The sequence below is a fragment of the Myotis davidii genome, unplaced genomic scaffold (genome assembly GCF_000327345.1).
Source record: "Myotis davidii unplaced genomic scaffold, ASM32734v1 scaffold458, whole genome shotgun sequence".
Lineage (NCBI taxonomy): Eukaryota > Metazoa > Chordata > Mammalia > Chiroptera > Vespertilionidae > Myotis > Myotis davidii.
The window spans coordinates 2,951,295-2,962,781 of record NW_006289819.1 but is presented as its reverse complement, the minus strand read 5'-3'; positions in this window follow the sequence as shown (position 1 = coordinate 2,962,781).

Genomic DNA, 11,487 nt, shown 5'->3' with positions numbered 1-11,487 from the left:
TATTGCATCAGTATTTCATTTCATTTTAATGTTGAATAGTATCCCATTGTAGTACTGATTGACATTTGGGTTGTTTCTACATTTTTGCTATTATGAACAGAGTTCCTATCAGCATTTATGTGTGAGTCTTAGTGTAAATGTATGCTTTCATTTTTCTTGTTTAGATAATTAGGAGTGGAATTTGTGTTGTACAGTAAATTTGTTTATCTGTTTAAGAAACTGCCAAACTGTTTGGCTGTACCATTTTGCATTCCCAGCAACAATATGTGAGGATTCCCGTTTCTCCATATCTTTGCCAACATTTGTTATTATCTGTCTTTCTGATTATAGTTATTCTAGTCGGTATGAAGTGGCATCTCATTGGGGGTTTAGTTTGCATTTCCCTAATGACTAATGATGTTGAGCATCTTTTGATATGCTTATGAGCCATGCACATATCTTCTTTGGTGAAATGTCTATTCAAATCTTTTGTCAATTTTTTAATTAGGTTGTTTGTCTTAATATTGAGTTGTAAGAGTCCTTTATATATTCTGGATACAAGTCCTTTATCGGATAGAGGCGTTGTAAATATTTTCTCTCATTCTGTGGCTTGTCTTTTCATTCTAATTGTGTCTTTTGAAGTGCAAGAGTTTTTAATTTTGATGAAGCCTAATTTATCAGTCTTTTTCTTTTATGAATTGTGCCTTTGGCATGTTAACATGAACATTTATGTGGCTCTGTGCTGCCTCCAGAATCCCTCCACCACCACGGCCAGCAGCCTGCTCCCAGCCACTCTCTGTAGCCTGATGAGGATAATTCTTGCTTCTGCGTTTCCCCCTGCCATCTCCTCCACACAGCAGTGACTCTTGAATACTTAAAGCCAGATCGTGTTACTCCTTTTAAAACCATCAAATGACTTCCATATCATTCTGGATAGAGGCCAAGCCCTCGTAATGGCCCAGGGGGGCGGCTCTCCCTCTGGGGAGCACGCCCGCCCACACCTTTTCCTTCCCCCCTCGCCTCCCCTCCCTCAGGCATTACATCTGCCTTTCTTTCTCCTAAACTCCAAGGGCTCTTCCACTGCCTCTGTAACTTTCTAAATAAATATTCTTTTATAATTTGAAAGAATACACATAAAAAGGCCTACAATCTTCCCCCACCCTCATTCCATCCCATGTGTGAATGGCTTGCTCCCCACCTCCTTCAGGGCCTTGCTGACAAGATACCTCCTCAGTGAAACCTTCCCTGACCACCACTATATGCTTTATATATATATATTTTTTTCTTAATTGATTTCAGACAGTAAGGGAGAGAGAGAGTGAGAGAGAGAGAGAGAGAGAGAGAGAGAAACATCAGTGATGAGAGAGAATCATTGATCGGTTGCCTCCTGCACGCCCCACACTGGGGACTGAGCTCTCAAGCTGGACCTGCGATCTGACCTGGAATCAAATCAGCAATTCTGGTCCATAGGTCAGTGCTCAACCACTCAGCCATGCCAGCCAGGCTATACACTCTGTTTTTCTACTCATTCGAATGTCTTCTCCATGAGGCCGGGACTCTGTGTTTTGTTCATCGCTATCCTCACCACTTAGGACAGCCCTGGCTCTTTGTATGAGCTTACTAAGTACTTGTTTTTTTTTTTTTAATATATTTTATTGATTTTTTACAGAGAGGAAGAGAGAGGGATAGAGAGTTAGAAACGTCGATGAGAGAGAAACATTGATCAGCTGCCTCCTGCACACTCCCCACTGGGGATATGCCCGCAACCAAGGTACATGCCCTTGACTGGAATCGAACCTGGGACCTTTCAGTCCACAGGCCGAGGCTCTATCCACTGAGCCAAACCGGTTAGGGCCTAAGTACTTGTTGAGTGAACAAATGATACTCCTTCACTTCATCCTCACAATGAACAAGGTCAGCTCGGAATGGAGCTTCATTTCTGACGCCATTTTATAGCTGAGGAACCTGGGATGCAGGGAGGTTAAGCAACCTGAAATGAACACTGGGCCTGAGGATATCTGTTGAGTAAATGCATGAATGATGAACTGAATGAGTAAACAAACAGGAAGGGTTGTGTTTATACTTTAATGATGCCTTTGGCCTTCACCTCTGGGTCACTCAGTTCCCACTTTGCTCGGGGGCACTAGCTGCTGAACATTTTTTTCTGGAGCTTTGGAGGCTCTGGTCAAAGGGACTCAGTGAGCTGCAGGCAAAGCCCTGATCCCTAAGCACCGGGAACACGTTGGCACACCGTGACCTGCTCGGGTTCAATGGGAAGGGTGTGGGGAGGGGCTTCTGCAAATAGGTAGGTCAGTCCATGCAAATAGAGAATTCAGCCTAACTCCGCTTTGCAGACAAGGTCAGTTGGGAAAGACCAGGACCTTCTAGCCTATGAAATACAATATAAATATAAAAATGTTTACACCAGACATGCACGTGCCCACAAACACACCCTGGATTCCTATGTTTAACAAAAACATAGCCTTTCTCTCTAGCTGTTTTATTCTCCAGCTCTGGGGCGGATGGCTCAGTGTTACAGGCAACAAGCCCCAGTGAGTAGCACCAAGAGGCGCCCCACTGGCCGTTTCTATATCCCATTCAGTCCTTCTCTTTGTTTCCACTAACTGTTCTGTTGGGTTTTTGTTTTGATCTCAGCCACCAACATACCTCCGCCTCAAGGCTAAATCCCACCCATTTTCAAGACATCAAAGTTCTACCTATTTGTGCATTTTTTATTTAAACAGTTTAAAATAAACACCTGACAACTCTGTCTCCCCACTTGGACAATTACAGGCACCCTCAGAACTCAAAAGCCAACCCTTGGTCCTCCCCTAAATCTGCTCCCCGCACTGTTCCCCACCACAGGAGTGGCACCAGGACACGTCCAGGTGTGCAGTCATACTTGATTCTTCTCTCTTGCAGCCGTGTCCACAGCTTCTGGCCCTACTTCCAAACTATATACTGAATTCTACTCTTTTTCCCTCCTTTGTCACTACCATCCCACTTCAAGCACCTTTCACCTGGCCCACTGCAACCAATCTGTTTTGTTTCTAAATCTGTTCTCCAAACAGCAGCCAGAGTGATCTTGCTAAAAAGCAAAGCTGAATTAATTGCTCTCTTGAAAACCCTTTTAACACTTCCTGTGCCCTCACTGTGAATCCCAAGTCCCTTGTCCTGGCCTTCCAGGCCCCTGCCCACTCTCCACCCCATCCTGCCCCATTTTTCCTTTGCTCTCTGGGCTCCAGCCATGCTGGCCTTATTTCTGTGTTGTTGTTTTTTTCCTTTTAAAAATACATTCTTAAGGATTTCAGAGAGGAAGGGAGAGGGAGAGAAACGTCAATGATGAGAGAATCATGGATCGGCTGCCTCCTGCACGTCCCCTACTGGGGATTGAGTCCACAACCTGGGTATGTTCTTGACTGGGAATCAAACCGTGACCTTCTGGCTCATAAGTGGACACTGAACCACTGAGCCACGCCAGCTAGGCTGTTGTTTTTCTATAAGGAGTTATACTCCCTTCTGCCACAAGGCCTTTACGAAAGACCATCTCCTCACAGCAGCCTCTCTAACGTCCTGTTTCCTGTATTGCTCTCGCCGCATCAGGCACTCTTCCTTATACCATCCGACTTTGTAATTATACGCGTGTACAATTTCTGTGACTTATGTCTGTTTCCCACAGACTAAGCCTCTAAGAGCAGGGACTTGGTTTTCCTCTATTGGGTCCATTGGCCTGTGCATGCCTGGTTCATAGCAAGTGCTCAGTAAACATTCCCAGAACACTGTTCGTGAAAAGAATAGATAAATGAAGCCAGATGGATTGCAGTTTGCATAGTAAAGCATTCGGGCTCTGGAGTCACACAGATCCAGGTTCAAGTCTAGATTCTGCTCCCTTCCTAGCTTTGAGACTTAGGGTGAGCTGCTTGACCTCTCTGAATCTTAGTCTTCAGCTGCAAAAGGGGCTATAACACAAGCTGCTATACAGGGCTGTTGGGGGAATTACATTTTAACAATGCAGGTAAAATGTATGTCACATCGAAGTGCATAGTAATGTTAGCAGGTATTATGTAACATGTAAGAGGTGTATACCATGTGTTTGTTGGATTAAATCTTTAGGACCACATAGGAGCTTACACAAGAGCAACTGCAGAGAATGCCCTGAAAATGGGCCAGAGAGGCTGGAGGGAGCCACCCCTGGAAAGGAGTCTGGGACACAGGTCTTTGGGAGGAGATTGAGGAGCATCCCAGTGCTGGGGCCAAGAACCTCCCCCCAGGTCAAAGTTCAGTCCAGGTTCTAGGTGACCCCTATTTATCTTAAAAACGTTGCTGGTAATTCTCCATTTGAGCCATTGCTACCATTGGTGTGGGAAATGAGGAGAAACGCAGCTCATCAGGGAGAGGCGGTTGGTGTGGATGCAGGAGGCTTCTGAGTGGAGGTGGCTGTGGATGGGAAGTCCTCCCAGAGCTGACTGGGATGTGGGCTCAGGGTCAGAGCAAAAGCTGGGCCCTCTGAGGAGCTGGGAGGGATGGTTCTGAGGCCCGAGTGACCGCTCAGGCAGCTCCAGCTGTAATTCCTCCCACAGTCAGCTTTACTTCTCGCTGTAGGCCAGGTCAAACACTTCCCTTTTGGTCCAGTTAACAAACATTTATCCCTGCTTTGGGCCAGAAATGGCTGGGAGGCAAGGAAGACATGGCCCTTGCTTTCAAGAAGTTCACAATCCAGCCCTAACTGGTTTGGCTTAGTGGATAGAAGGGTCCTGGGTTCGATTACAGTCAAGGGTACATGCGGGGGTTGTGGGCTCGATCCCCAGTAGGGGGTGTGCAGGAGGCAGCCAATCAATGATTTTCTCTCATCATTGATGTTTCTATTTCTCTCTTCCTCTTCCTTCCTCTCTGAAATCAATAAAAACATTTAAAAAAAATTCACAGTCCAGTGCTTACAGTTCTTTTTGAATTTGTCTAGTAGGTCTTCCGGTTTTTACCAGAAGGCCCTCAAAAAGAAAAAAAAAAGTTCACAGTCCAGTGGAGGAGGCAGATAAATCAAACCATAATTATCATGTCAATTTGCATTTCGTTTCTGCACTGCAGCCTGGATAATTTCTTTGGTATTTCCCCCTTATTTTAGTATGTGAACAGCTGAAGGAACAGAATAATTTCAGCGCGGTGCTATGGTTACTGGCCCAGCAATACAGCTGGATGCGCGGCTGTCTGGGTGAGTGTGGAGAGGAGGGGCTGAGGTGGGATTCCCAGAGGACTTGGGTGCCCAGGCATATGCAACCACAGCCTGGTGTGCTTTTCTGCCACGAACACAATCTTATGAAAGAAAATGTATGTCAACCGTAGCAAACTAGAAAATGCCTTTAAAATAGGGAGCATCACCCCCCAGAAAGGAGCTGCTGACATTTTGGTGTATGTCCTTGCCTGAGCTTCTCTAATTTTTTTAAATATATTTTTTAATTAATTTTTTACAGAGAGGAAGGGAGAGAGATAGAGAGTTAGAAACATCGATGATAGAGAAACATTGATCAGCTGCCTCCTGCACATCTCCCACTGGGGATGTGCCCACAACCCAGGCACATGCCCTTGACCGGAATCGAACCCGGGACCCTTGAGTCCACAGGCTGACGCTCTATCCACTGAGCCAAACCGGTTTCGGCAGAGCTTCTCTAATTTTAATGTTCCTACAAATGCCCCAAGGAGCTGTCAAAATGCAAATTCTGATTCAGTAGGTCTGGGGCCTGCGATTGTTTCTAAAATATTTCAGCTGCAGATAGTGATAGTCTCCAAATTCACTTGAACAAGATTGTAGACGATAGATGTGTGTGTATATTTTGGGTTGTTTCCAACTTTTCAGTATTATGAGCAGCACTGGCTGGGTATCTAAGTGGTTAGAGCATTATCCTGATACATCAAGGTTGTAGGTTCAATCCCCAGTCAGGGCACATACAGGGAGCAACAAATGAATGCATGAGTAGGTGGAACAACAAATGGATGTTTCTCTTTCTCTCTCCCATTCCTCTCCCTCTCTAAACTCCAATGGTTTTTGGTTAATCCTCACGTGAGAATAATTTTCCCATTGTTTTTTTCTTTTCTTTTTAAAAAAATAAGAATTATTTTATTTTTTGATATATTTTTATTGATTTCAGAGAGGAAGGGAGAGGGAGAGAGAAACATCAATGATAAGAGGGAATCATGGTTGCTACCTGCACACTCCCCACGCCCCCTACTGGAGACGAGACCTCAACTGGGGTATGTGCCCTTGACTGGAATAGAATCCAGGACCCTTCAGTCCAGAGGCCAAAGCTCTATCCACTGAGCCGAACGGGCTAGGGCTGTTTTTTCTTTTTTAAATATACATTTTAAAAAGGGAGGGAGAGGGAGAGATAGAAACATCAATGGTGAGAAAGAATCATTGATTGGCTGCCTCCTGCACGCCCCGCACTGGGGATCAAGCCTGCAACCCTGGCATATGGCCTGAGTGGGAACGAAACCGTGACCTCCTGGTTCATAGGTCGATGCTCAACTACTGAGCCATGCCAGCTGGGCATTTTCTCATTGATTTTTAGAGAGAGTTGAAGGAGTCAGGGGAGAGGGAGAGAGTTACATCGATGAGAGAGACACATCAATTGATTGCTTCCTGCACGTGCCCCCATTGGGGCTGAGGCTAGAACCTGCAATCCAGGTATGTGCCCTTGACCAGAAAGCGAACCCAGGACCCTTTGGTGTGCAGGCCAACACTCTAACCGCTGGGAACACCAGCCAGGGGTCTCTATAATCAATTATTAACCAGAATATAATTTTTTTTATTGATTTCCGAGAGGAAGGAGAGGGAGAGATAGAAACATCAATGAAGAGAATCATTGAACCAATCAATGAAGAGAATCCCCTACTGGGATCGATCCTGAAGCCCAGGCATGTCCCCTGACAGGGAATAGAACTGACCTTCTGTTCATAGGTTGATGCTCAACCACTGAGCCACACTGGCTGGGCTAAAATCAATTAACAATAAAAGTGTTATGAACAATGCTGCAGTGAATCTTTGCCCATAGATTTAAAAAATATTTGTCTGTTTGTTAACTGTATATAAATTCCTAAGTGTGGATCACAGGGTTAAAGGTAAAGCATATTTTAAGACTTCTGATAGATACTGCAGTTTCTCCTCCAAAAGGAAGAACCAGCATAGATCCTCACTAGCAATGTGAGTGCCCAATTCCCCACACCAATGTTAACACATAACTATTAACAGTTGGATAAATAATAGTACCTGATTTTTTTTTCAACGTGTATTTCTTTGATTAATGGGAGGCACTGTAGAAACAAAACAAAACAAGAACAAAAAGAAAAAAATGTAAAAAGGACGAAAAAATAAACACACACAAAAAGAAAAATAGTAAGGCTCCGTATCTTCCATACTTTCAGGAAATTTGTGTATCTTTTGTAAGTTGCCTATTTGTGTCCTTGTCCATTTTTCTCTTAGGGCATTTAGTTTTGTTCATACTGATTTGAAAGCTCTATTTATTAGGGATTTAACCCTTTTCTTTTTACAAGTGTGTTTAAGAAAAGGTGTGCCCTAGCTGGTCGCTCAGTGGTTAGTGTCAGCCCGTGGACTTTAGGGTTCCAAGTTAGATTCTGGTCAAGGGCACGTACCTCAGTCACAGGCTTGATCCCCGGCCCCAGTTGGGGTGTGTGTGTGGGGCAACCCATTGATGTACCTCTCTCACATTGATGTTTCTCTGTCTCTCCCCCTCCCTTCCACTCTCTCCAACCATCAATGGAAAAAATATCCACAGGTGAGGATTAACAACAGCAAAAAAATGTGTGCTTAAGAAAAGGCAAGTATTTAGATAAGGCTGGGATACAGGGTTCAGGGAGAGAGAGGTGGGGCAAGTGTCACAGAAGAGTATGAAGAGTTTAAGGGTCCAGACTGTCATCCCAGAGGGCGCAGAGGCTGCACCCAGCATCCTCCTTACATCAGGCCTCTCACTCTGGAGCCTGGGTGGCTGCCCTCATCCGACAGCGCCCCCTCCGGCCCGGCGGGGCTGGGTGAGCACAGCCTACTTTGCTCCCAAGAGTTCCATTAGATCCCACCCAGCCTGTCTTTACGCCGATAGGTATTCTTCCGATACCTTATTGTTCATTTAATCGTGGAACGATAACATCTGTAACCAAAATTGAGGGAGGGGGATTTTCCAAAATTGATCTAATATCCACTTGGAAGAAAATCAGGGGACTAGCTATGTCAGGTGATAAAACCACAAAAATGAAATGAGTAGTTCTGGCTCAGACAACACAGACCAATGAGAGACCCAAGGCCCAGAAGCAAACTGTGCTTGTAACTTCATATGGGATTTGTGTTTGTTTTTTTAAATGAGGCATTACAAATCAGTGCAGGGAGGAGGGTGATCTAAAATAATTTTTTTGGGGGGGAAAAAATTGGTTACATTATCCATACACTGAAGTAGTTTTTAAAATAAGAATTCCAAGAGATAGTAAGCAATGGAATCAGATTGACAAAGAAAACAGCTGAGAAAACCACAGCCCTCGATGCCTAAGTCAAGACCCGTTCTCCCCAGAAGCCTGGGCAGGTTTTAAGCTCAGAGTCTACAGATAGAACAATCAGCGTGGGAGGCGGGGCAACCACCAGGGTAATTTAATAAAGAAACCCACTAGCAAAGCCTCAGCAGTTTCCATACAACCCTCCCCTTCAGCAGTGAGTTCATACAGAGCCGGACACGGCATCTTCTCAGTTCCTGGGGAAATTTTGTTTATAAAGATGGCAAAGCTAAAACTGAGAGTAAGTATAAAAGAGAGATTTTCAGACCTATAAGAATCAGAACTGTTACAATCCTTTGTGAAAAATTTTCACAAGGGAGTGCTTCACCAAAGAAAAAGACAAACAGGCTGCACCGGAAACAGTGGCAGCTGCGTGTGATCCAGGGTGAAGGGAATGAAGAAAAAACTGGAAGACTTATTCGAAATTAATGCTTGAAAGATTTTTCATGAACATGAAATGAAAACGCTGTTTATTGGTTTTCAATTTTCAGAATGAAAGACTTAATTACAGAAATAGAACAGAAAGTATTATAAACCTTGACAATGTGATATAATTTTAAAAAAGGTAGTTGGAGGAGGGGGGAGGGGGATCAAGGGGAGTGAGCTAATTCCCTCATTCTTCATAGAGGGTAATCAATAGATACTGCCTCCGGTGATCAACAAAGAAACAGATGTTTAAAGATATTGTTTCAAGTCATGAAGGAGCTCCAGAAGAATGAAAATAATATAGCGAATGAAACCAGGAGCTACAGGGGGAGACCATATACATGAATTAAATCTCCCACACTTTATTGTGGAGTCTCCAGGTACCATCTTACTGAAAGTGCCACCTACGGAAGATATGATGCTCACTACCCAAAGAACTAGTCAGAAGCTCCAGGGAATGAAATGGGCGTTGGGGAGAGGAGAAAAGGAAAGCTTACCCTTTATTCTGTATCCTTCAAGACAGAATTATGTTTACCTGTTTTATCATGTGCATCCATTTTTTAAATAAAAAAAGCTATAATGGCCCTAGCCAGTTTGACTCAGTGGATAGAGCGTCAGCCTGCAGACTGAAGAGTCCTGAGTTCGATTCCAGCCAAGGGCACATACCTCATTTGCAGGCTCAATCCCAGGACCAGGTTGGGGCACGTTCAGGAGGCAACCAATCGGTGTCCCTCTCACATCGATGTTTCTCTCTCTGTCTTTCCCTCTCCCTTCCACTCTCTCTAGAAATCAATGGAAAGATATTCTCAGGCGAGGATTAACAACAACAAAACCTATGAAGATAACCACTTAAAAAAATTATGGGCCCTGGCCCGTGTGGCTCAGCTGGTTGAGCATCATTGTCCTATACAGAGAAGTCAGCAGTTCGATTCCATGCCTGGCTTGCAGGCTCAATCCCCAGTAGGTGGCGTACAGGAGGCAGCCCATGGCTGTTTATCTCTCCCTTCCTTTCAAAAAGCAATAAAAGCATATAGGAAAACAAACAGAAACCTATGGCACATCGATAACAGAAGAGTATGTAGCAGCTTAAAAAATGAGGTACTGACAGAGAAAGAAATTCACAATACTTAAATGAAAAGAGCAATTTGTAGAAAGATGTAAGTAAAATTATTCTCATATAAAAAATAAAGTTTATAAACATGTTTGTATATTCATAGAAAATGCCCAGAAGAATAGTGACTAAACTGTGACTCCCTCCAGGGAGAGAATGGGACTGTAATGTTTTACAATTTCTATCCTGTTTTGAAAGATTTTTGTTTCTAAAAACATTGTGTCATTTTAAACGTTTGCCATTTTAGAAATTAAAGTGCTATTCTTTTCTTTTTGGGTGCTATTCATTCTTCACAGAACTTTAGGAAAATTACAAAGAAAGAAATCAACCAACCTCACAACTCTTGGTGTATTTCCTTCCAAATACTTTTTCTCAATGTACCCGACTCCGTTTCCAGCTCAAGGTGGGAGGCAGTAGTGTGGAATGACGGAGTGATGGCAACTCCATGTTCCAGTTAGGAGCCTGGAGTAGGTTACTCAGTCCTCACGGTCCGCCCTCCCCATCTCCATAAATGGCAACTTCATCCTTCGAGTTGCTCAGACCAAAACTGTGGGGTTAACCCAGACTCCTCTTTCTCTCATCCACTCCGTAAGCAAACCCTTACTTCCACCTCCAAGATATAACCAGTATCCGACTACTCACCACACCTGGATCTGCCATTTCCTCTCTGACCTTTCCCCCTCCCCTACTTCCTCACCCCGTGCTCACACGCTCACAGCTGCAGCTACACCAGCCTCCACACCTCGGGCACACTGCCCCCCAGCCAGGGATTTTGCTATCTGCTCCCTCGGCCTGGATGCTCATTTTGAAGATGTTTAGGCAAAATCTCTCAGCAGCTTCACGTCTTTCCTCAAATCCCATTGTTTCGATGAGGCTCCCTCTGACCACCCTAAAAATCAAAGCTTCCCCACGTGCCTGATTCCTCCTAATCCCCCACGCCCACACCTCTCACTTTCTAACAAACTTCCTGGTTTTCACCTGCATCGTATGTTTCATCTTACCAGAGTGTAAATGCCACGAGGGCATTAGCCTTTGTTCAGCTCACTGATAGGACTAGTGCACAGCAAACGCTCACTAGGTCTGTGTTGAATGAGTGGATGAACTGTTATTTCCTCATCTACACAAAGAGCGTAATAGGACCCACCCTGTACTGTGCTGTGAGGATTACATGGCTTTCCCTGACTGGGTGCTAACTGGTTGCTAAGTGAAATAAGCCAGCCAGTGAGGGAAAGACAAGTACCATCTGATCTCATTTATATGTGGAATCTAATGAACAAAATGAACTAACGAAACAGAAACAGACTCATAGATACAGAGAACAGACTGACAGCTGTTCTCAGGCACAGACAACAGTATGATTACCAGCGGGAAAGGGGTGGAGGGGGAGGTAAGAGAGGGTAAAGGGGAGTAAATGGTGATGG